General features: G+C 40.4%; 1 protein-coding gene across 3 annotated transcripts in view; it reads left to right on the top strand.

Moving 5' to 3' along the window:
- Positions 1 to 23,753, top strand: part of CTXN3 (cortexin 3) — a 48,727-nt gene that overhangs the window by 8,411 nt on the left and 16,563 nt on the right. Inside the window, exons 1-2 of one of the 3 annotated variants that reach the window (XM_033005602.2) lie at positions 21,611 to 21,650; positions 23,467 to 23,609. The exons of 1 other annotated variant lie outside the window; for it this stretch is intronic. The gene's annotated coding sequence lies outside the window, so the exon portion shown is untranslated. Of the gene's footprint in view, positions 1 to 2,651; positions 4,286 to 21,610; positions 21,651 to 23,466; positions 23,610 to 23,753 lie in introns of those variants that run through there. One more of the 3 variants, XM_033005604.2, reaches the window with a different exon arrangement.

Raw genomic sequence — 23,753 nt, 5'->3', positions numbered from 1 at the left:
TAGCATCCTCAAAAAGATGACTGAGTGCCTACCAGTTACATGTGTACCCCTGAAACAAAGTGCGTATGGGGTGGCAGCAGAGATGAGTTTACACGTGCTAATTTTATTCGAGGTCGTGCAGATGACAACAGAAGGGAAAACACAGGGATGTACTTGGGCTCTGGATACTTTTGGACTGGTTGATACTCTGTGATGAAACCCTTGGCATTGTGTTTTCAAAACACTTGCTAATTGTGTCAAGGTACAGGTGGCAAAAGTATGGCTGTGTGTGCTGCATTTCCACCTCTATCTTGTTACAGTGCTCTGACCTAAGAATGTAAAATACAGAATAGCAAAGAATAAAATGAGATGTATGCTGCAAATACATGCCAGGGTCAAATTCAGTCCTGTTGTGATTGATTTGATTTTACTGAAGGTAGAGCAGCCATGGATAAGAGCAAATAACTATTACTTATTCATTTCAACTCTTTAATGTGTATAAGTACGTTCTAGAAAAAATACACTGGCATGCCCTCTTAGATAAATGAATCCTAGGCATGATGTCACAAATGAGGATTTTGAAGGAGAGTGTGACTGGGTTACCAGTAGAGAAGGGCTGGAAATTCAAGTGCTAAAACTGCTTTGCTTGGTCGAAACTTTTTTTCTGGACTTCATTTGCAGTCAGTAGTCTGAGCAGCTTTGTGCCTTAGAAAATATATAGTTATCCCAGCTCTTATGCTGTGGCCTTAGTCAGACATTGACTTTACAAGCAGCTGTAGTGGCTTAAGGTGTTACAGCCCTGTCAGTGGAAGTTTCCGTCCTTGCAGATTTCCTAACAATAAGCTCTCTTTACACGTGATCAGCTGAAGGTAGCCAGGGCTGCTCTCATGCTCTGTTTTGGCTGCAGCTAGGCTGACTTAAAAAGTTACTGCTCTGGGCCTGGCCTCAGTTTTTTTCATCACAGCACCATTTAGAACAGTTAGAAAAATCTTGGTTATAAAATTCCACACACATTTGTTGAAACTAATCTGATAATTTTCAGCCAGCTGCGCCTCTTGAGCTTTGCCATAAATATCTGTGAAGAAAGGATGAGGCATGTGGGTCCTGCTGAAAGAGCAAATATAGTTTGGTGGAACACCTTGATCCAAAATCAGAAAAAAAACAGCTTTAATGACTTGACAGAATGCTCCCCTTCAACAAAAGATTTTTAGAAATGCCCTCCAATACCGGTCTTCTTTTTTAGACACCTATTCAATTGGGCAAGATAGTGAGCAATGGCAGAAGAGGGCAGAGAAAAGAATAAAGTGTGAAAGCATGTCAAAGCAATCGGGAAATTACCAAAGAAGTAGGAATATCTAGTGAGGATTGAAGAAGGTACAGCAGCTTAATTGGCTTTTATTCAATGTCCAGGATGTAGGAGATGGTAGAAGGTAGTTGAGAAATCAGATGGGAATATGGAATAACTTGCGTGTGTCTGCTACTGCTGATTTTGGCCAGCTTTAGAAGAGCACCAATACATACATGCAAGTCTTGCACTGGAGACATTTAGCATAATTGTGATTCAGTATCTGTGTTTAATGAAGTTTACAGGTTGCCTTTGATGTTTACCCTTGCATGCAGCATAGAGTAGGTTTTTCAGTGTTTTTCAAGCGGAAGTTTTTTGAAGAACTTCTATGATTATAAACTTGTGAAAATGAGAATTATAGTAAAAATTCTTAAGGATATTTGTAAAAGTAGGTTTTTTTTTTTTCATAATAGTATGATGTGATGTAAACTTTGCAGATGGAAAATAAGATGGAAAATAACAGTATTCACTCTGAAAGATAGAACTCTGTGAGTCTAGTTTACAATTACATTTAATGATTTTTGACCAAGCAAATTTTTAAAAAAAGTGCCTTTCTTCATTTCCTACTGTTAGCAGACACTGGAACAAGTAGCAAGTGAGAACATTCTGTATCTCATCAAAAGTTGTTAACAGACTTGAAAACCTGAATAAAATAGCTTCAAACTTGGTTAATTTTCCAATGTGGATTTTAACTTCAACAATAAAGTCTGTCTGTAATCTATCAAGAACTCACATTTTGACATCCTGAATCTCAGAGCCATTTGGCTTTGACTTTATGGCTCTGTTCCATTCATAGTTATACAATTAAGGAAAAGCTATTCGCATAAAAGTAATGGTGTATAGAGCTACAGTTCCTAAAAGGAAAAAATGCCAGTTGTTTTGATTTATTGTCTCATTGTGCAGAATTCTGTCAAAGCTTTAGATATTCCAGCCAGTTGACTTTGTAAAGCAGCCAGACTGTGACCTGGTAATTAAATTGTGAATACACAGTGCTGTAGAGGAGTAACAGATCCAAAACCACTCAACTGATGCTTCAGAGCTAGTGATTTTTCACATACTGGAATCAACGTAGATGTAGCTTTAAAAAGGCTACAGGCAAATTTAAAATATTTTGTGTTGAGAAGGTGATTTTCCACTATCTTTGCATTGTACAAGCGTGAGTGACTGTAGCCATGGAATTCCCCATAAAATAGGGAAGCACCTCATATAGTACAGGAGAGAGCAGAGGAGTTGGTTTTCCAAGGTTAAGTTTGCTTTCTTTAACACAAAATCACATATAATTCTGTGTTACATCTGGATTTTTTTTTTTATATTAATCACAAAAACATGCTTCCTGTAAAAGTATACTCTGGAAAGAGTGAATGTGAATTTTTTTAAACTTCTTTTTTTTTTTTATTAAGATCTGGTGCTTGAAACTATGCATCAAGACTTTCAAACTTCTTTTAATCTATTTTTGTCAGATCAATGCAAACAGAATGTGTTTGATACAGATCAAACGTAACATTAATGAATGCAGTAGCTTTGTTGTGGACAAAACATTGAACCACTGTGTCAAATTCCTCCCTCAATTTTCTCTTCCATCAAAAATGATCTAATTTTTAATTTTTCGCTTGAAAAGGCTTAGTTGAATGTCTGTATGGTCATGCTTTATATCTTGTGCAGATGTCAGTCTATTCTGCTCTGAATTTTATACAGCTATTTCCTAATGGAAGAAAACATTTTTCTATCTAACGGGGTACTAGAAGAAACATGTTTCTTTTTGTCTAGGTAACAAAAAACAGGATAGTTGTTGCCCGTCTTGTATGCTAAAAATGGATTAATTATATCTTCTGGTGAGAAAAGTAGTAGGTAAGAAATACAGGCTTAATTAAACTCTCTTGACTGGCTGTAGTTACCAACTTGGGACAAGCTATGAAAAGAACAGCATTTAACTGCAGTGAGAAGTACCCCAATTTATTTTTTCCTCCAGTATCAAACAGAGAACTGTTCTGTCTGCTTTTACAGTGGACCACACATGAATGCATAGTACTTAGGGATCATTGTCATGGTCTAATTCTTACAGTTGCAGAAACAACTGTTGCAAATAAGTGGTGATGGTTCCATGAGTTCTTGGAAAAGTGCAGGAAGTTGTATTTTGTGTAATGAAGAGTATTTTGACCAGTACTGGGATTCTGAAATAGCTTTGCCATCCAACAAGGGGTAAAAAACAGTATCTTGCAGAGCAGCAGGTTTAGAAAGTCTTCTCAGAGAGGCCAAATAGTTACCCTGCAATCAATGGTATACTTGAAACATTGCTGTAGGATGAATATAGTTATGAACATGAAAAGCAGATACTGCAATTTGGTTTTTGATAAAATGTATTAAAAACAAAAGTGTCTGAAGAGGAAAGGACAGGAGAGTGTTTTTAATGTAATGGGAGCTACTGTGTTCAGTAATCACACTGTTACACGGTTCTTTTCATCTGTGAATCTCAGTGTATTTATAAAAATGCACATACCAATGCTCATAGGGTTGTAAGCATTTTAAGCATCCTTTGTAGATGCAGTCCTTTGCAGAGCTTATTTTCTTGGACATTATAACTGAGTAATACTGGACCTACAAAATTTGGTCTTAAATTGATAAATCTAAGAAATTAAAATCATCACTAGCGATAAGGTGGTTTGGTTTTGTTTTTTTGAAGTGCTACACATCCCATGAATCTATGAGGGCAGGTTCTTTTAGCACCAGTGACAGCCAAATTACTAAGTGAGGAACTTTGAACCGCTGTAAACTTTGAAGTGAGCTCCCAGTAGTTCTTGCTTTCTGGATTGTTAAAAGTAAACAAGAAACAAAAGCCGATGCCTGCAGATGCCATGGATTTCAGAGCTTGTTTCTGGTTCCAACAGGCTGTAGAGGAAACCATCCATGGTGGGAACAGTACTTTTGCCATAGGAAGCTCTGGAAGACCTAGCCAAGGATGAAGTAGGTAGCACAAAGCTGAGGGGGGAAGGAGGGATATAAGCCTAATTGAAGATTGTATAGAGTAAAATTATAAGGATGAGGAGCTGAAGCTGTATATTGGGGACTAAGTGTGAAGTAAAGGGGGGTGGAAGCATGCGAGTCAGAGCTGTTGCAGAGTTCCAGCCACTCTTGATGACAGTATGTGTCACTATATTTTCTCTTGCCTCTGTAACTGTCCAAAGTAAATTTGAAAACCACTGCATGAGTGACTTTGCTTTTCTTACTTATTTTTGAAGGGCTGTCTGATACTGGGTAGGAAATGGTTGAACATAGGCATTTAGAGATTAGATTGGTACACTGAAACAGATTAAAGACTAGCAGTACTAGCAAAGTCTGTACAATACCTGTGTAAAGTCATGTGTGTGACTGCACACACAGTTTTAGACAAAAGACAAAAACAGTGCTACCTTTTCTTAGGTTCATTTCTAGTAGTAAAGTTTCTCCTAGTACGAAAGGGAAAATTTTGTCATTTTGCACACAAAATACTTTTGTAACATTTTTGAGTGATCTATTTAATTTGCTTTTCTAATCTTAGTTACCTCTCACTGCAGCCCGTTTATATTCCTACAGTTTGCTCTGTTTTCATGATGCAGAATCCCACCTCCCTTTCCATTTCTGTTGAATGAAACATAACTGGTTTTAGTCAAACTCTCAATTCTTTCGTAGTTTAAATCAGTGTTGATTTATTAACATAAGTGGAAGACAGCAGTTCATGCAGGCTGATGAGGTAGCCCCATGTTTTCATGATTTTGATTTGGTTTCATTTAAAGACATCAGGTTGTAAGACACTTTTCAGCATTCTGAAGAACTGGATAATACCAAACCACCGCTCCCATACAATTAATTGAAATGGGAAAAATGTTTCCTTTGCAGTTTGTTTTGACTTTTGAGTTATAGCAAAAGCAAAACAAACTGTGTTTGAATCCACAGATAAAAAAGTTGAATGATACCTATGGAAATTTAAGCTTGCAAATGTCTCTTAGTTTTGGGAACTGAAGAGAGTTCAAATGCTGCCCAGTATTTTGCAGCTTCAGAAATTAATCTGGATCCTCATTGGCTGTGATCAAAACCACCCTTCTAGTTAGAGCTAGCTGAACTCATCTGGCATTAAAAAGAAGAGCTGAATAAACACTGTTTTGTGAGAGCAGATCTCTCCAGTCAGTGTTGACACATGTTTTCAGGATGAAGTTGAGCAGAACATTGCCTCATGATATATTTGCCTCTGCCAATATATCATCCTTCTAATTGTGGAGTTGCCTAGTTACCTTTCAACTCAGTTTTTAAAAGAAAGGCATATTTCTGCTGATTTTTTGGAAGACGTTCAAAGCACCTATTCAGAAAATTGCTACTTGCAGAGGAAATTCTATTGAATTCCTAATAGACTGGTATGAATATAACAGTTACAATAATATAGTTTCAGTGTGTATCTTTTTATTTACTTAGGTTTGTATGGTGATGGGAAGATGTTTCTTGGTAAAGAATGTAATTGCATATTCTACACATCCTCAGTGCAGTAGGCCCTGTAGGGAAACAGCTCAGAGGCAAGAAGCATAACAGTTGTCTGTAAACAATCACAAACACCATATGGTTTTGCATACTCTACAGGTATCTACACACAAGTGGCTGTTACTTGTATCAGAACAAAGAGGATTTGTATCTGTCCATGTATTTATTTATAGTCATCCCATTGTGTTTGAGTACCCTAGCACATTAAAGATTTTATTTATTTATCTCTTACTTTATTTAGTGAAGACATAATATTCATGATAGGTTATGATTGAAAGAAACCAAATGTTTGACATTCCTCTAATGGGATGGGGGGCTGTTTCCTGAGCAAGCTAGAGCACTGCACATGCAACAGCAATCCCTTTCAGTTCAACTATGCCAGTGTTTTGGTGATGGCAAGTTCCCATGGAGCAAATGCATGTTTTCACTTCCTTGCTTCTCTGCATTCATTTAGCACTATTCATATGACAGCCTTAGGGCTGTACTTCTGTGTGATTTTTTTGGGTTGCACATGCCATGTACTGGGCTGAAGCATTTGACATTTTAAATTTTGGATGTATAATCCCTTGCTGTGTGTTTTCTTCTGCGTAATTCTCTAAAAGGGAGATGAGCTACTCTGAAAACAGTCCAGTAATCATCCACTCCAGGGATATGAATGCCAAGAAAGCAAGGGAAAACACAAGAGGTGCCAGATTCCTGTGTCAGGGGTTGCAGCTGGTGCAGCTGTGTGTGCATCTGGTGTGTCGTGTCTCTGCTGAACATAAATGCTTGCATCAATCTGCCATGTTCTGCTCCAGCCCAAACCAAGGGCAGAAGGTTTTACATTGGCTTTTGGGTGGATGTTGGTGTTATTTCGCAAGCACAGCTGATGAAACTTCAAAATTAAGATAATGTATGGCATTATGAATTTTAATTCTCATCATCTAGTTTTATTGGGGTTTTTTTCCATTTTAGGGAAGTCCTACTGCTGTGGTAGGCCTGCCATCCTCTCCCAGATGCCATTAGGGACCTCTTGATTCTTCCAGACTTTGACAATGTTTCACTCTATCCTTACTCTTTGAAGAACAGCTCAACAACTCGGTCAAAGCTTCATGCTCTTTCGGCCCTCCTTTGCCTTCAGCATCTAACACCAGGATGAAGGGCTGATAGTGACAGATAGAGGCTTACAGCTTCAGATTGCCCTGATGTTTTTCTGTGTGATGTTTTTTTGTCATATAGTTGAGGAGATCTTCACATACAGCAAGGAGCCACCATTGCTTACGAGGAGTAAGAGCAGGACATGCAGCTATGGAGTTGTGATTTCATACAGAGGAAGGCAGTGTACATGCATTAACAGCCACAGTAGAGTATGCACAGGAGACACAATGAGGCTCTAGTCTAAGACGTGTCTTTGATTTCAAAACTCCATTTTTGGGAAGTTTTTACTACATTCACCCATTTCCTGCTGGTGTTTTCCCACACTTCAAACCTACGAAGTGAGCAAGAAGATAAAACCTGAGGATTTCCAGAGCAGATACATGTAGATCTTTGAATCATATTCTTTATTTTAATTACCATAAACCTAGGCAGGAAAAACAATTTTTGGTGTTTTCTGCATGATTCTCGTCTCATTTTTGAAAAATAAGGGTGGGAGTAAGGGTCAAATTGTGGGTTTGTTTTATTGTTGAGTTACAGTTCAACTAAGCAGCCAGCAGAACTAACAACCATATATACTGCAGTATGTATCAGCTGCAGAGTCAAAACACTCCTTTGTGATCTAAATCCTGGTAAATCCAAAAGTATAAATGAGTTCAAAAGAGAGTAGTGGAGAAGTGTGAAATGCCATTAATCACGAAGATGCAGATAAAACTGTATCTCTAAACTACATCTGCTAGAAAATGGAAGGCCTCAGCACGAGAAACATCATTGTGTGCTGAGTGGTTCTTGGGTTGTTTTGTTAAGAGTCTGCTGCTGACCAGAGTTAGAAATAGGATGTGTAGCTAGAGGGATCTTTGACCTAAGCTGGCATGGCTGTTGTGATCTTATATGTTGCAAGAGAACTGCTGACAAGAATCCTGAGACTCTCTAGAGAGTAAGAAAATGGGTTTTCAAGTATTTCTCCATAATTGTCTTAAAAACTAGAAATCGAGTATTCATCCAGCCTCTATTCTAGTTCTTATTCATGAGTGCCTAAGAAGCTAATAGATTTTTGCTTTCTTAACTCTACCACACCCTACAGAGCAATATCCGTAGCTGCATGACCACATACTCTGGTGAACCCTTATTTCTCACCCTTAGTTCTGAAAACAAATGCCTTCACGTGTCCTCCTTTTCTTATGTCCACCCTTTTTCCTGCTACTATCTAGTTCCCCCCACCTGAAATATTTGAGTTTTAATGCTGTGTACCAAATAGCCTGACACTTCCCATTCATTCCTTTTCTTGCTTGTCTGACAAGATAGCGAGAAAGCAATTAAGTAAAAGAAGAAATCTGCACCCCAAAACCTATGCCCTAGGTTGTGTCAGATTCCTCCTGGATCTCAGATTCCTGCAGGGTTGCACTGTGGGTGGGGATTCAATGGTGGACTGGAAAGCAGCCTTGTTTCCAGAGGATCAAGTAAAGAAATGGTTCCTGTTTTCAGTGAGATTTTGGAGGAAGAGCTCCAGGAAGCAATTCTGCTCTACTCATTTTATTGTGGAGGGTAATAATTTGAGTCCATCTGCTGTACTACAAATAGAGATCTCAATTTTCAGCAGTGCTGGTTCCCTAAACCGGCCTAAATTCCAATCATTACATGGTTGTCTTCTAATGTCAGTTACTGGCTCAGTAAGCAGAAGAAAACACTGTCCAGTCCTAGTAAATTATCATTAAAATAAATGTTTTTGGAAATACATCTATCAGGCAGGACTGCCAAAAAAAAAAAAAAAAAAGTATCAGTAGGCATTCAGGAGGTATCAGAATAAATACAGCATGGTATAAAATAAAATTAGGATATACACAGGACTGACACTAAGCACAGACAAGCAGTCTGAGTTTGGTAACTTGACAGGAGACTTTGTGGTGGAAGGAAGAAATGTGAAAGGGCTGAAGGAGGGCATGAAAAAGGGTCAAGTGACTTTACATGTGAGAAATGAGCTCAGGGACACTCTAGGAGAAGCAGAGGAAAAGTATATATTACCTAATTTTACTGCCACTGAAGTTTATTACCCTCTCCCCTTGGCATGTGCAGACTCCAACACACAGAATAGCTGTTGGAAAGGCGGAGGCAGGGGGAGAAGGACAAATGCAAAGAGCTCGTTGGGGATCCATGTCTGGGAAGCTGTTGTGATGAGCACTGCCATTATTTTGTTGGGACACAGGACCATATAGCCTGAGGGTGGCATCGCAGCTGTCCAATCCCTTCCTCCATGGTCACACTGCACAAGTCTGTTCATTTGTCAAGCTCAGCCCTAAAATAACATTTCAAGGCTTTTGCCAGCCACATAGTGGTCACATCCAAAACACCTCTTTGTTTTGGCCCTCATGTGCTAGTCTTAAACTGTGCCAGTAACCATGAGGAAGAGCACAGGTTGGCATAAGCAAATGATGCCCATGAGTGTGCTAGGGGTTATGTGCTCGAGCCTCTTCCTTGATTCTGCTTATTTACTAACATGAATATTGCCTAAAGACCAGTTTACTGACACTTTGTTAACAAATAATCTTCCTAATCCACCAATCACTGACACAACCTTGGGTACCCGGTAGGTACTAGACTGGTTTAAACTGGCTCACCAAATGAAGAAACTATAGTCATCCAAGCTATAGAAGTTTGGGCAAAACACAGCAGAAATTGTATTCTCATCAATAAGTCTGGCTGTTTCTATTACTATGATCATATATACATATGTATATGATCATTTATATGCATAATTATTAAATATTATAGATTATTAATAGTATATAAAAATATGTATGTATAAAGAGGGCAAATCAACATTCTCATTTGAATGCTTTGCCTTTTTTTTCCTCCTAGACTATAGGAGCTGAGTAGAAGGAATTGTATTGCAAGTAGATTTCTAAACTATATCACACAGTCTTTCATGGTGCCTTGGGCTCTAAGAGAAAGAAAGTTTCTGCAGATGGGAAGGAGAGCTGACTTTGCTGTACTTTCCTTTTGTGACACCAGACTAGCACAGACATACAGTATTTCGGCACAGCAAGGAAGACTGGTCCTCAAAGTGTCATGCTGATTTGATTAAGACTCTGCTAAATGAGATGATAACCTGTTTATATGATTACTTCCGACTTGAGAGATACTGTTAACGCTTTCATATCTGAGGACAGATACAGTAAGATAAATGTATGTCATGGCTTGAGTTCAGAGGGCAACTGAGGACCACACAGCCACTCACTCCCCCCTTCCCCCCAGCAATGAGAAGGGAAAAATGAACCGGGCTTGGGATTCAAGATAGGACAGGGAGGGATAAATCACCCATTACAGTCACGGGCAAAAGGCAGACTTGTTAGGGGAAGAAAAAAAAGCATAGATTTATTACAGACACTAACAACATGTAACTAAGTAGGACAGTGAGAAGCATTGCCACATCTTGAGAACAGCTTCCCCCCACCCCTCCCTTCTTCCCGGGCTCAGCTCTGGTCCTGATATCTTTACCTCCTACCCCAGCAGCACAAGGGCAGGGAATGGTGGGTGCAGTTAGTGCTGCCGCCTCTTCCATCTTCGGTAGGGGGAGCTTCTGGAACTTGTTTTCTCTGCTCCAGCATGGTCCCCCTCTCACAGGAGACAGTCCTCCACAAACTTTCTTTGGTATGAGTCCCTCCCACAGGCCACAGCATTTCCCTCAAGCTTTCTCCATCTGGAGTCCCTCCCATGGCCTGCAGCCCTTCCTGAGCTGCTCCGGCGTGGGACACCCCCGCATGCTGCAATCCTCCCAGCACTGAATTACAGCAGTGGGTCTGCTTCTTCCCATAGGGTCCTGGCTTCCTTCAGTCACAGTCACCTTATCTTAGTCATCCATGTGAAGCCCCTCACAGGCCATAAATCTGTCTGCTCCACCGTAGATCTTCGTGGGTGGCAGGGGGGGGCCGCCCTGCCGTCTCACCACAGGATACAGGGGGGTCTCTGCTCCGGCACACCTCCCCCCTCCTTTCTTCCTCCGTTCCTCACTGACCTTGGTGTTCATGCAGCTGCAGCAACTCCTCACCAGGTTCCTTCTTAAATACATCATGGCAGAGGTGCAGCTGATTGGCTCAGCCTTGGTGCAGAGGTGGAGCTGACTTGGAGCCAGAGGAGCTTCAAGATATTTCCCACAGGGGGCCACCCCTGTAGCCCCATCCCCTGCTATCAGAAAAACCCCCACCACTCACTCAAACCTGGCACAGTGTAGAATTATGGCTTTTCTGCTTGTTTCTGTTCATGCATTCAGGGAAGCAGAAAGCATTGCAGCAAGTATTCCAGATTTCATTTTTCCCAGCTTATGGACTTGACCCCAATTCATTCTCTAGTTAATTAAAAGAAATCTTGCAAAAGTCATGTGGCAAACTGTGGTTACTTTCTGGGCATTTGACACTTGATGAAACAGAACCACTAATTTTCTTTGGTTTATATCTTCAGATTGAATGTTTGAGCTATCTTAAGTAATGAGGCAGACCACAGGCTATCAGCTTGAATAGAGTTAATGTGCTGTTGCTATTCTCAGTAATATATTCTGAAAAGAAAACCCATCATGCATCTGCTTTAAAGAAATACGGGTATTTTGCTTGTTTAAAGGTCATTTTAACCTCCCTAGAAGACCTGCTATGAGAAAGCCAAATGTGTGTGTGCTCTGCTGGGAAACATATGGACCAAAAAGAGTCAGTCCATTGCAGTATCTGACATTTGCTAATAGCACACTCAAATGTCACCTGTATTTTCTAGCTTTTCATCTGACCATTCAAAACTTACAACTTCTGACAATTTGGAAGTGAGCACAAACTATTTTACTCTTTTATTTCTGCTTGTTCACATGGATATATCTTTAGGCCACCATTCACTTTGGAGATCACACAGGCTGAAATCCTGTCTCAGGAAAGTCACAATGGCTGGTGAACATGAGAAGAGCAGCATCTGGCCCAAATTCTGTCTGAATGCTTAACATATGTGTGTGTGTGTGTGTTTATGTATGTTTCTATATATGTGCATATTTATATATGAATAAAAGATAAAATCTTTTTTCTTCTTCTTCTTGAGGGAGGAATCTGTAGCTTTCTCCTTGAGGAAAGCCACTGAAAAGTGTAGTGTCAAGTAGACTCCAGAGGATGATGCTTTCACACCATATTAGACTATTAGAGCAAAAAGAGACTCCATCTTTGTTTCAGAAAGGATTGTTGTAGTTTAACCTAGGGGGAAGACGTGGCAGCTACCTGAACAGATCTCTAGTGTTAAGGACAATCTTAGTAGCCAAGGAAGATCTTAATTGGCAAGCATCATACTAATGTGATTTTTTTTTTTTTTTCAAAGTTGGTTTTATTATTGCAAATTCAAGTTTCTAAGTGAATGTACTACTTTATCTAGTCTACAAGATCTAGGGACAAAGACACATCTGGGAGATCTGTCATACACAAATATCTTTCCTAAGGATCACTGTGTCTACAGAACCAAAGCACTGGGCCTTTGGGCAAACACTCCTCAATGCTCTCAGGCATCCAGACGGCAATAGTTCATGTCTCCACATGATGGCACTGGATGTCAGGCAACCGCAGGATCTAACCCTGTGAGAAATAAATGACTTTCATTAACCAGCAGTAGGGAGATAAGATGTCTGCCACGTGACAAATAAATGTTCACCATGCTTTAAATATCTGAGATCTCTTGGTCAGTCATGAAACTGAACAGAAGAGCTCAGTATTGCTAATGAAAAAATATATTTAGTTTCTTTTAATGTTAGCAGTGCAGTAACTTATGCCTAAGATTTTGATGTGTTTCAAAAATTGTTTCCCATTGCAAGTGTGGCCCCTGAAACAATACCTTGAAGATAACTCCAGTATCTATGTCCTGTCCTGTAGGTTGGAACCAGAATCAACTACTTGTAAAAAGTACTCTTTTTAAAGTTTTTCAAAAGTTTGAGGAGAATGTAGTGCAATCCTATTGGATGTTTCTCTTCAATTATTTGGAAATACTCAAAGAGTAAGTTGTGGTCAAAAAAGACATGAAAATACTGAAAGTATTTGGGCAGATAATTTTAACCTGGCCATGGAGGTCTTATAAGTAAAATTGGCTTTTAGTCAGTTTTGCTTTACAGCTAGACAAACGAAAAACCTCTGATTAAAAACCTCAAAAAGATCATTCCTCCAAGATGATATAAGTTCCCATCTGCAGGAAATCTCCCAATCTCTTATCCTTTCTTCCAGGAGGGAATCTTTTTCTGTAAATGTTTCTTTAATTGAAACATTCAGCTTTTTTCAAGACCTCAGTAATGGTTTTGCTTCTTTTTTTCTTCTTGGATCTTTTTTATTTTGGGGGGGATTTTTTAGCATGTAGTTTCAAATAAATCAAAACACACTGGATCAACAATGGCAGACAGATATTTTTAAATTAAAGAAATTAATTAAAACCAGCTGGTTTTAATGGTCTTCTCTATTTCAGATTTAACCCACTCCAAAGTACTATCTCTAGATGCTTAGGTGCTTTAAATGCATATAAAATCAGGGAAGTATAACTAATCTACAACTGAGTATTTAGCCCACTACTTCAGTCTTCTGGAGAAAATGATAGAAATAGTGCTTATGTACTGGAAGGTCTTAAATAGAAGCTGTCGCAGATAAAATTCATGCCCATTACTTCCACTAGCCATATCTATCAGTACCACTTCTCCCTCATCCAACTCTGACTTCGAACTGCTATGACAATGTCAGCCTCACTACATGGACAGCTTGTCCTGTAAGTCAAATAATATCTAAAAAATTGCAAAACTCTTCTCTCTCTTGGACAACAGAGACTTTTTTTCTTAGATTTTGAAATAGATGGTGACCTGGGTTTGAGAGAATAGTGGGAGTTTTTGGTAGCAGGGGAGGGGGCTACAGCAGCGGCTCCCTGTGTGAAGCTTCTCAAAGCTCCCCTGGCTCCAAGTCAGACCTGCCTCTGCACCAAGGCCGAGCCAATTAGTGACCGCAGCTGTGCCTCTGCGATAACGTATTTAAGAAGGGACCTGGGTGGAGTTGTGGCATCTATGTGAGCACCAAGGTCAGTGGAGGAACAGAGGAGAAAAGCTGAGGAAGGTGTGCAGGACACACCTGTACCCTGTGGTGAGACAGCAGGGTGGCCCCCCCCGCCACCCATGGAGGTCTACCATGGAGCAAATGCCAACATACAGTCTGTGGGGGGCCCTGCATAAACATTTAAGGTGATTGCACCCAAAGGTGGCCCAGGGTTCTGTGGGAAGAAGCAACCCCCACTGTTGTAGTTCAGCACTGGGAGGACTGCAACCTGGGGGGGTGTCCCACACTGGAGCAGCTCAGGAAGGGCTGCAGACCATGGGAGGAACTCCAGCTGGAGAAAGTTGATGTCCCACACTAGAGCAGTTGGGGAAATGCTGTGGCCCATGAGAGGGACTCACGTTGGAGTAAAGTTATGGAGGACTGTCTCCTGTGAGAGCAGGAAGAAGTTCCAGAAGTTCCCTGCCGCCCAAGATGAAAGAAGTGGCAGCACTGGCTGCACCCCCCCCCCCCATTCCCTACCTCTGCGCTTCTGAGGGGAGGAGGTAGAGATATCGGGAGAAGAGCTGATCCCGTGAAGAAGGGAGGGGTAGGGGGAGGTATTTTCAAGATGTGGTAATACTTCTCACTGTCCTACTCTGTTAAGCATTATTGTTGTTAGTGTCTGTATTAGAGTTATGTTCTTTTCCCCTACCAAGTCTGCCTTTTGCCTGTGACTATAATGGGTTCTTCATTCCTCCCTGTCCTATCTCAAATCCTGAGCCTTTTGCTTTATTTTCTCCCTCCCAGTGCTGGGGAGGAGGGGGGAGTGATCAGCTGTGTGGTGTTCAGTTGCCCTCCAGGTTCAAACCACAACAATGGAAAAGAAAATATCATCAGCTTTCAGTATTTTTAAAAAATAGGTATGGGGAAAAGCAAGTCTATTTCGTATCTCACTGTTGTGGCTGTTTGCAAAGACATTTAGCTAGATAATAGTCCATTTCACTTGACTAGATGTATCTGTTAATGTTATTCAGAGATTAGCCATCAACCTAGGCTAATTATTTCTCTATTAATCAAAAAGTAAATGTCAGGTTATTTTCTGTTCCTATTAACACCATGCCTATTCCTGCTCAGGAATGTACACTTCGACACAAAACTTCCACTTCCTTCAATGTGGACTGGGACTCTTGGGAAATGACACAAAAATGAGCATTTCAGACACTATCTGTGGCATTTACTCCCATCCTGTCACTGCCATGGAAATATAAGTTATGGTTAACAAACTGTCACAATACAGTCATTGAACAAGAGGAAACACCTGGACCCAAGCACAGCTGGCAAGGAAACATGTGGCTCTTGTTCATTCCAGACAAACGCTGAGAGGCTGCCTGATCCCATCATGGTTGTGAGGAAACCCTGTTCCTAACACATCATCCTTAGAGGAAAAATGCCAGTGATCATGCACTTGAGAACAGATCTCTCCAGAGGGAGTACACATGCCCAACACGCTCAATTTAATTACATAACAAATTGAGGCTTGTCTTTTTTTGTTGGTTTTCCTTTTGTTTTTGCTTTTGTTTTTTTTAATCTATTAGTGTGTCCCTGGTGTTGTGCAGAGGAGGGGAGCTGCAGGGAGGATGGGAATCACATCCTACCCCGTGCACTTTTTCAAACATCAGAATTTCATGTTGTCTTGAATAGGCATGAAAGCCAGAGTCTGAAAATCTCTGCATAGGGAAGTTCTGGAAGAAAAATACACTTTGCAGCAATCTTCCAAAATGAAAGTAAGCAAAATACATGAAGACAGATGAATTTTGCTAAAAGTTTTATATTCTGACAGAATTTTGTGACATGAGTTAAGTGATTCACTCTACTGCTGGTTATGTATCTATACTAACCAACCTGTATATGCCCTGTCATGCACACTTTCTTTCAGACCAGAAAAAATTTTACAAAGAAGTCATCCTACTTCCTTTCGGATATTTCGTTCACAGTTTGTCATTAGAAATTGAGTATCATGGCTTCATATAAGTAGTGGTAAGAACCACTAAATAAGGGAGTGGTAGTATTCCAATACTTTGAAATAGGGAAATATGAAGATGAAATAGTTTTTACAGAATTTTAAACCAAAAGGAACCAATATGCAACCCCAAAATATCTATATTTAGTATGTTCACATTGCAGAATTTTGATCTTTCATTCATTGATTGCAATAATGAGTCTAAAACTAGAAAGCACTAATCTGCATCTCATCTTAAATTATGTTAGCTTATTTTTAACATGTTAAGATTATGACAAACTGAATTTCAACCAATTTTATAGGTAAAACTGGATAAATTAGACTAAGTAGTTTATTAAGGAAAGGCACCTAGAATATACTGTGGAAACTAGAGAGGACAGCTCTCTCCTAATGCTAAAGTTCTGCTTACATTTCTATATTAAATTATAACCATGTTTTCCTCCAGTCATCTTGTGTTTTTCCAGAGCTACATGGGCTTTCTGAATGAAATATCAGTGTAGCAACTAAATAGACATCGCACAGCTTTTTCTGATTGATTGTTTTACATTTTTCCCCACAGATATCAGTAAGGATTTAATTGGTTAATTTTATTGTTCAAGTAAACATCTGAACCGTCTTTTGATGCTGGGCTTACCCATAACCAACAAGGGCTCATGGGACTCAGAGGCTAATCTATGGTCTCTAGAGATGGATAGTCATATAAAGGGGCACCATGAACCTAATTTAAGTGCTCTAAGTCATTATCTGAAGTACCTGTACTCATCCTGTGATCAGATACATACTTCCAGGTCTTTCCTTTCACTTTTTAGCCAATTCCCAGCTTCAAACAGAAGTTTTTTTATTTGTCCCTGTGTGCATAGCAGGGGTCTCTATTCTAAAATTGAATCTCATTTCAGCTACTTGTGTCCTCAAGTTTTCTCACTTCTTATGTGACATCATGTTCTCTCCTCACAAATATCTCTGTGATCTGCCTCTCCTCTTTTATTTTATATGTGTATTCACGATCTGTTTTTCTGTTCTTACTGTCCCTCATATACAGACTGGAGAAGAAATGCTACTAGTACTTGCATGGTCAGTTATTCCTAGGGCTAATATCCGGTTTTATTCTTCACCAAACATTATGTCAGCAAAAGGCCATTGTGCTTATTCTTGCCTTCAGTAAGGGCGTAAGCTGAAAACAGGAAATAACTTTAGATTGTTTTCTAGTTCTTCTTCCAGATCTGTCAGCTTAGTTTAAGCAACTTAAGGAATCTGGTAGAGTTCATCCATTGAGAAGATAAATTTTGCCACCAAGCTTGCCACAAAGCTTGCACCATCTCTCAAGGCTACAAACACAGAGCAACCTATTGACCTTTGTTCTGTTTTCCTACTTTTGTTGTTTTCCTCCAAGGAGAGAATGATTTCTCCTGGAGATAACCTGAATCCTCTTCTTTGTCCATCCTCCACAGCACACTTATGCTTGACACATTCTTTGCTAGCACTGGTGCTTTAACAATGTCATTTGTCAGAAGGCCATTCTGTGTTGTGGTTTGTCTTGAGCCTTTGCCTTCCCAGTTCCTCTTTTCTTGAGCCCTAATATCTGTTTTGTCAAGATTTATTTCCTTTCTTTTCTCCTCTGATGCATAGTTTTCTGTTAGTTACTGCTCCTTTCTTATGGAAGCAGCAAACCTGTTTTTCTGCTTTGCTTGTTCTCTTATTTTTCTTTGACTTTGTGATCTGTTTTCTCTTAAAAGGTGTTTTCTCTGTTTATTGCTGTGTACTGAATCAACAGTTGTCTGCATATGAGAGGATGCCCATGTAGTTAAGTTTCATTATTTTCTCCATCACATCTTCAAGCCCATCTCTATTTTATTATTGTCTTCAACTACATTTGTGGTCACACTTGAGCTTATGAGTTTCAATATACATATGTGGAAAAGCAATTTTATCAGGTACCTGCTTGAGGTTGACATATGTCCTGCAGGATCTGCACCCAATTAGCCTCTTTGTCCCTAACAGTCCTTACTGGGTTTTTTTTGTCCCTAATTCCCAAGAAACTGTGAAATTTTCTTTAAAGATAGTACTATTCTGGAAGTACATTTTCAAAATCATACTGGATGAGTCCAAAAGTTATTTTCTTTTCTATAGTTACTTTTGGTCATAAGAACACTGGAAAAACAGGTAACTTATCCACAGAAGTCCAGTGGATATCTTATCAGAAAAAACACACCCTCTTTCATCAGAGCACTATAACTGCACCTTAAAGACAGTCAGTCACAGATTCAGTGATTCATTTTATGTAGTACACAGGTCTTGTTTAAACATTTGTGTGAAGCTTGCATAGGTACTATAAAGAACATCTGACATGGATTCCAAAGCACTTCCAAACTTATATCTGAAGAAGCATTGTAAGACAGTTTCACAATATGGTGTCTGTGTTTCTTAGTGGGTAAGGACAGCAATGACAATGATTTATGATAATGCTCTTCTGAAAACCAACTGAGTCCCAGGACTGACTAATTAGATTTAGGTGCAAAGAGAAGCTCAGAAAATAAGGTCGTGTGGTTTCCCTTTGTGTGAGTCAGAACAGCAGTAGAGAGCCTCCAGCTACTCAGAAACTCTCCTGCTTTTCTGCTAATAGAGTGCTGCCAACTCCAGCAATTTAATTATGGCTATTTGATGTTTTACTTAAGCCTGGCTCCTACTGGCATGTGACCATGTGAGAAATTCAGCTTCCACTTAGAGAAAAATGAAGATTCTAGCCATCAAAATGCAGAAATTGGCAGGCAAGCAGGATCCAAATGCACACAAATGGCTCACAAAATGAAGAAGGAGAAGCAGCAGCATTCTTTGTTGAATGTTAAACATCTGCCAGAATAATTTTGGTGTAATTGGTTTTGCCTTAGGAAAATCTCATGTTTGCTTCAAATAGTGGCACTGAAAAAGCATCAATTTCAAGTTTGGTTTGTAATTACAGGAATAGGCTGTGAATGGGACAATGACATTTGCATCCCTAGAAGACGTCACTTTGGTATTTTTAGTGAAAAAATATGAAAACTTTTTTGAGAATTTTTAGAGAAATGCATTTCACTGGAAAATACAGTATCTGCAGGATCAAAATTATCTTCAGGAAATGAAATTCTCCTGAAATAAAAGTGAATTAAGAGACAGTTGATTTTTTTTACACAGTTTTACAGTTTCTCATTATAAATATCTGTCAAAATAGAGTCTCCTTCCCTTCTTACTGAGGAGGCCTTCTCTCTGTAACATTTTGCTAAGATCATGTGCAGAAAAATGAAATAGTTCAATTCTACCAAGAAACCTGCACAGCAGGTTTTTCTGAACTGGAACTGAAAAGCAATCAAAGAGAATGTAATGATATGCCTTCTCAACTGTGATAAAGAATTGGGTTAAACTTTAAGGTACTAAATTTAAGGCAAAGAGAAAATATTTATGTGAGCAGTTAGTTAGAAGCCACTGAAACGAAAGACACTTAAGCAAGCAACATAGCCCGATAAACAACAGAGAGGGATGATTTTGTAGCTGTTTGTAATATCTACAGTTATTGCAGCCACGGCAAATCAATGTGTTATTTTGTGGTGTAAGGGCACTGCCTTGCTAAAAAGCAGGAAGTTTTAGTTCAGGTGAAGTGCAACTGGTGCAGAAGCTGTGCTAGCTCCCTGAGAAAACTCAAGTACCACTGCAAGGTGAACTGCAGTGTCTGCTGTGAAGGCACCCTCATTGCCTCACAAGTGTGAATGCAGCAGTGACAAGCAAACAGCAGTTTGATTGTTTTACGGGATGGCTGCTCTCTGTCAGACTACGGTAACTTGCAGCTGTTTTGCACAGGTTCTCTACTAGAGGTATAGATTAAAAGGATGTTAAGGTTTCTCTGTTGACTAGTAGATGCAATTGTGAGGGGTAAAATCCTGCACCAGACAGAAGCTCCATTGATGCCTTCTGATGGGACCTGTGTCAGACAGCGCTTCTGAGATGGCAGGAGAGGTGGTATAGCAGGGTGAGACAGGGAGTTGTGTGCATGCAGATTTTCAGAATGACTGGGCATAGGGAATGACTGGGAATTTCATTTCATTTCAATGAAAATCGAAAGCAAGACTAATAGGTTTGTTGTTTTGAATGAGTAATTGCAAAACCCTTAGAGGGATGATCACAGAGCATGTAGACTGCTCAGAAAAGGGAAGAAGCACTGCCTCTTAATGTGCTTTGAATCTAGGAAAAGAGGCTATGATATGTGACCAGGCACAGCTAAGCTGTGATTTGTTCTTGCTCACCCCTTCTAAAGGAATTATTTAAAATAATTTCTGTTAGTAAAAAAAGGACTAAATTTGTCAAATAAACTGGCTGACTAGCATTAACAGTAATACTGGCTTCTGAGAGATCCATGCTATTAGCTACTCAGTATGTAGTCCAATGAACATTTTGTTTTAAATAGAACACAGATCTCTATTTGAAGTCACTTGAGGATTTTGCACAATATCTCATTTGTCTTGCTGTTTTCTGGCAATAAAGGAGTGAATTAGAGTTAATGAATCAATATTAACCTTTTTCATTCCAATCGGATGTTCCACCAAAACAGGGAAAAGTTACCTCAATAGGCAGCATAGGAGAGATACTGTCATACCACTGCAAAATCTGAGAGGCAAAAGTTTGCAGTCTCCAGTTCTGTTAAGCCAGCTTTTTTCATAAGCTTCACAATTGTTTTTATACTATTTTATACCTTAGTTTTAAATGCAATTCATGTTTAAATGTGGTTTTATTATCTGGAAAGCCTTAAGGGCTACAAAGTTCTAACATCATCAGAAAGCTTTACTGATAAATGTTTGCTCTTATGAAGGCTATGCCCATGAAGGCAATGAAACATTCTTTTCGTAGCATTTTCAGTGTTCATTGCTGCAAGCTGCAGTTAGAAATTGTGCCAGTATCTTTCTTGTGCCTGCCTTTAACAAGACTGCAGTCTGCCTTTTACAAGGCTGAAGGTCAAGATGCTGGAAGCTGGCTTTCAAAATACTATATCATGATAGCAGTGCTTGAGTCTAAACAGAACAGTTCAAGAGTACTGAAAAGATTTAAAAAATATTGTGGACATTTTTGCAGCTTTATGATGTATAATGAGATCTCACAGAACAAGGCTTGTTGTCCCTCTTTTTTTTCCTTTGTTTTTAGTCTTTGACATATCAGATGTATCAAATGAATCATAGAATCACGGAATACCCACTGTCCTGGGTTGAGTGAGTGGTGGAGTTTTTTGGTGGCAGGGGAGGGGGCTATCGGGGCGGCCCCCTGTGAGAAGCTTCTCGAAGCTCCCCCAGCTCCACGTCAGCTCCACTTCTGTTTGGGAAATTGAGCCAATCGGCTGCGCCTCTGCGATAACGTATTTAAGAAGGGACGTGGTGACGGGCAGTGGGACTTGTGAGGAGGAGTTGCTGCAGCTGCATGAACACCAAGGTCAGTGGAGGAACGGAGGAAGAAAGGAGGGGGGAGGTGTGCCGGAGCAGAGACCCTCCTGTACCCTGTGGTGAGACGGCAGGGCGGCCCCCCCCTGCCACCCACGAAGATCTACGGTGGAGCAGACATTGATTTATAGCCTGTCGTTCCTGCTCGGCTGATCAAGGTTCTGTGCCCGAAGAAGGCCGGGGTCTCATGGAAAAAGGTAGCCCCGCTGCTGTAATTCAGTGCTGGGAGGATTGCAGCATGCGGGGGAGTCCCACGCTGGAGCAGCTCAGGAAGGGCTGCAGCCGTGGGAGAGAATCCAGTCGGAGGAAGTTAGTGACCCATGACAGAGCAGTGTGGGGAACGCTGCGGCCCATGGGAGGAATTCAAGTCAGAGAAAGTTTGTGGAGGACTGTCTCCTGTGAGAGGGGGACCACGATGGAGCAGGGGGTAACAAGTTTTGGACACTCCCCTCACCTAAGATGAAGAAAGTGGCAGCGCTGACTGCACCCCCCATTCCCTGCCCCTGCGCCACTGGGGGAGGAGGTAGAGATATCGGGAGCAGAACTGAGGCCGGGAAGAAGGGAGGGGTGCGGGGAAGGTGTTCTCAAGATGTGGCAATGCTTCTCACTGTCCTACTCTGTTATGTGTTGTTAGTGTCTGTAATAAATGTATGGGTTTTTTTTCTTCCCCTAACGAGTCTGCCTTTTGCTCATGATCATAAAAGGGGGATTTTCCCCCATCCCAGTCCTATCTTGAACCCCAAGCCTGGCTCTCTGTCCCTTCTCATTGCCGGAGGGGAAGGGAGAGAGAGGTGCTGCATTGTGGTTGGCTGTCAATCAGGCCTAAACCACGACACCCACGTTGGAAGGGACCTTGAAAACTCATTTGGTCCAACCTTTTGTGGGAAAGGGAGCATCAATGAGATTATCCAGCACCCTGTCCAATCACATCTTGAAAACCTCAGGTGATGAGATCTCCACCACATCCCTGTGGTGGTTGTTCCAGTGATTGATTGTTCTCACTGTAAAAAAATTATGTCTTATTTCAAGATGAAATGTTTTCCATTTCTTGTTAATTTAAGAAGGATAGAGAGCATAAGGAAGACCTTTGGATATTCCTTGTCTTTTTTGTTTAAATTGATAAAATAACCTTCTGGGGCTTTAGGTTTAGCATATCATATTAAATTTAAAAACACCACAGTCCCATTTTGCACTCTGCAGGTATGTAATAGAGGAGTCACCTACCAAAACTCTGGCACTGAAGTTTTCCCCTCGGTTTTGTATTTGTGACCTTACATTGAGAATGTAAGAAAAATGGGACCTCTAGGAAAAGGTGAGATTCCATCTTCTTATTCTCCTTCACGATAGCAGAACTACAGACAGCTTCACCAGGACCAGGGCACCTCACAGTTGGCAATGTGACTGCTGGTGCTGACAGGGGGTGTACAAGTAGTATAGAGAAGTGTGGGTATGGATGGTTGGGAGTCTTGCAGTTTGCCATAGTAATTCTACTCCTTTACCAAAAACATCTTCAGTTTATGGCATGATTTTAATCTGGAATACCTCAATATATATTTGTGTTTGCATGTATGCACACATCTTGTTAGCTGGCGTTTTCTTGTGGCTTCTTCTCCAGTATTTTGATAGTCAGAAGACTCTTGTCCCTTCCTTTCAGTCATTAGATTGTTCTCTTGCCCTCATGTGCACTTCAGTGAAACCATGGTTTTGCAATTAACTGTCCTTCAAATCTCCCTCTTTCGCCTCCTTTCCCACAGCTTCTCCCTATCTCCTCCTACAGCTGCTTTTTACCTCGCTTCACACATGCAGCCCAACTGCAAACTGCTGAAATCACCCTGGTCCATCTGTAACCAGCTCCCTTCTCCCTTTCGACCTTGATCTATTACAGTCCTACTGCGTATCTGCTCCTCGCAGTGACCACAGCTGTGGCACACCCATGGATCCTCCCATCTGCTTTAACCTCTTCTTTTGTCCACCTCTAAGGAGAGGTGACTGAACTGCCATTTTCCTTTTCAGCTTTGCAGGAAGGCTTAGGATGGAGTTTCAAGCTGTGGCTAAGCCAATCTAATAATAAGCTGCTGCTGAAAGAGGCAGTCCTGCTCCTTTGTCTTCAGGTTCCCCCATCTGTGCCCATCTCTCTTGGGATGCTAACTGATCTGGTGAGAACTTCTTTTGTTTTGTTTTGTTTTTATTTTTTTTTTTTTCATTTTTTTATTCCCCAGGTGGATTTTCCATACCTGATTTATGCTGTAGTTGCACAACAGCTGTGTCTGATGCAAAGGGTGTGGTGGCAACATTTGGGG

Source organism: Tyto alba, unplaced genomic scaffold, assembly GCF_018691265.1.
Source record: "Tyto alba isolate M040663 unplaced genomic scaffold, T.alba_DEE_v4.0 Super-Scaffold_13, whole genome shotgun sequence".
Taxonomy (NCBI): domain Eukaryota; kingdom Metazoa; phylum Chordata; class Aves; order Strigiformes; family Tytonidae; genus Tyto; species Tyto alba.
The sequence above is the reverse complement of the archived record's forward strand: the minus strand, read 5'-3'. Positions and strand labels throughout refer to the sequence as shown.